The sequence below is a fragment of the Neopelma chrysocephalum genome, unplaced genomic scaffold, assembly GCF_003984885.1.
Source record: "Neopelma chrysocephalum unplaced genomic scaffold, ASM398488v2 Primary Assembly neopelma1_171, whole genome shotgun sequence".
NCBI classification, from domain to species: Eukaryota; Metazoa; Chordata; class Aves; order Passeriformes; family Pipridae; genus Neopelma; species Neopelma chrysocephalum.
In genome coordinates, this window is record NW_020897833.1 from 83,091 (window position 1) to 85,594 (window position 2,504).

The window sequence follows — 2,504 nt, forward strand, 5'->3', positions numbered from 1 at the left end:
AATCTGAATTAATGGATCTTTAAGAATCCCTGAATCTGAATTAATGGATCTTTAAGAATCCCTTCAGCAGAGTGAAAAAAATTCCACTTGGATCCTCTTTTTAGGGGGATTATCAGACCAGATCCATTGGGTTTAAGATCAAGTTAATTCTTTTTCCTAAGACAAAAATAATAACAGGAATTCTGTTTTATGCCAAGTTGTCCTTGATGATGTTTCCCATAGTTCCTGGAGTTTTCTTTCTCCTCTTCATCCTCCTTCCCCTCCCTCGGCTCCACAGAATTCCTGTTTTCACCCATTTTATTGCCTAAACTCCTCCTGTTGTTCATCCCTCTCACTAAAGCAGCACAAAACACAAAATACTGAGCATTTAAACTTCCATTTGCTGTCCCTCGTGGTTCAGTAACAAATATATTTTGGGATATTTCCAGGAAATACGAACTGTTGATTTACCCTGAATAAATTCAATCACCAAATCCAACCCACCAGGATGTGAAATCCCAGAGAAATCCCGGCTGTGCCACCAAAAATAAATTAGATTAAAGAGACAAACTGGCACGAATTGCAATTTTCCTGCAAAGCTGCCAGAACAAATGACTCCTCCCGGAAAAACGGGCCCCTTTTCCCTCTGCCAGATGTTGGTTCAGACCCAACTTTCACCTTCCACGGATGGGAATAAATCACCAGGAATTTGAGCCACCCCAGAGGAAGCACCAGGGTTTATTTGACTGGGACCACTTGGATCCAGGAAGAGGCAAAATAACATTTATTGTAAATTGGAAAAGCAGCCCCAGGGACAAAGTGGAATTAGTGGATTGGAGTTTGTATCTCTTTATTTTATAAAAGTGCATCCAATCCATGGATTGGCTGAATATTGTAATAATAATAATAATAATAATAATAATAATAATGATAATAATAATAATAATAATAAATATTTCTATTATGTTTATTTATGTATTTATTTTATATAGCCGTATCCATTCTACATATTGGTTGAATATTGTAATAAAATAATTTTTAATTAATAATTAATAAAACTATTTGACATTTATTAATAATTATCATCAATAATATTATAGTTATTATTGTAGTTATTTTATGTATAGTTACTATAATTACTGTTACAATTATTAATAATTGTTAATATTACTACTTAATAAAAATATTTTTTTATTATTATTATCATTATCCAAAGGAAATCGGGATGTGGATGTTGAATCCACAGGAATCCTGACCAGAATTCCCCAATGCCCTGAGGTTTTCTCCTGATCCAGAAGCTTCCAACAATGGCACAAAAAGCACTTGGTGTTCAACAATAATTGTGTCTGGAGACTCCTCCAGCTCTGTGGGATATTCCCTGGGAGCAGAGAATTCCAGGATGTGCCAGGAAAGGCTCCCTGGGCTCAATCCATGGGCAGATCCTGCTCCAGCCACAAAACCCTCGGGAGAATCCAAGGCCACCCCAGGGCAGCCCCAAACTCACCCCAAACACCCCCTGGAGAATTCCAGGGACAGGGAAACCCATTGGGAGCTCCCTGCCGGAGCTGGGAATGTGGGCCTGGAGCTGGGAATGTGGGCCTGGAGCTGGGAATGTGGGCCTGGAGCGCTGGGAATGTGGACCTGGAGCTGGGAATGTGGGCCTGGAGCGCTGGGAATGTGGGCCTGGAGCGCTGGGAATGCCCTTGGCACGGACGGGGCTGGAATAACCCAGGATTGGGATGTGGGATATGGGAAGAAGCAGCTGGTGCCAAAGGGATCCCTGGAGAGCCCAGGGCCGGGAAGGGAGCTGGGAAGAGTCTGGAGAAGCCCTGAGGGAGCTGGGGGGGCTCAGCCTGGGAAAAGGAGGATCAGGGGGGACCTTCTCCCTCTGGAATTCCCTGACAGGAGGGGGGAGCCGGGGGGGGTCGGGCTCTGCTCCCAGGGAACAAGGGACAGGAGGAGAGGGAACGGCCTCAAGCTGAGCCAGAGGAGGGTCAGGTTGGATGTTGGGGAAATTCCTACCTGGAAAGGGCTGTAAAGCACGGGAAGGGGCTGCCCAGGGGGGTTTGGAGTCCCCACCCCTGGGGGGATTTAAAATCCCCGTGGATGTGGCCGCTGGGGACACGGGCGGGGGTGGCCTTGGCAGGGCTGGGGGTGGTTGGACTCGATGGTCCCAAAGGGCTTTTCCAGCCTCAAGGATTCCGTGGCAATAAAGTGCAGAAGGTTCAATCCCTCCCTCTCGCATCTCTTACATCCCCATTCCCGGTTTCCCGGTGGCTCCAGCACATCCCACCCCCAGCCCCTCGACGGGTCACGAACAAACAACGGGAACAACAGACCCGAACCGGGAACGGCCCTGGGAACGGCCGGGGGCACCGGGACCGGGCCGGGGAGGGAAAAGGAAAGTGAAAGAGAGGGAAAAGGAAGGGAAAAAAATGAAATGAAGGGAAGTGAAAGGAAGGGAAGGGAAGAGAAAGGAAGGAAAGGAAAGGAAAGGAAAGGAAAGGAAAGGAAAGGAAAGGAAA

At 46.6% G+C, this 2,504-nt stretch overlaps 1 protein-coding gene across 4 annotated transcripts in view; it reads right to left on the reverse strand.

Annotated features, from left to right (window-relative positions):
* LRIF1 (ligand dependent nuclear receptor interacting factor 1) overlaps positions 1-2,504 on the reverse strand; it is a 15,679-nt gene that overhangs the window by 8,131 nt on the left and 5,044 nt on the right. The window lies entirely within an intron of this gene.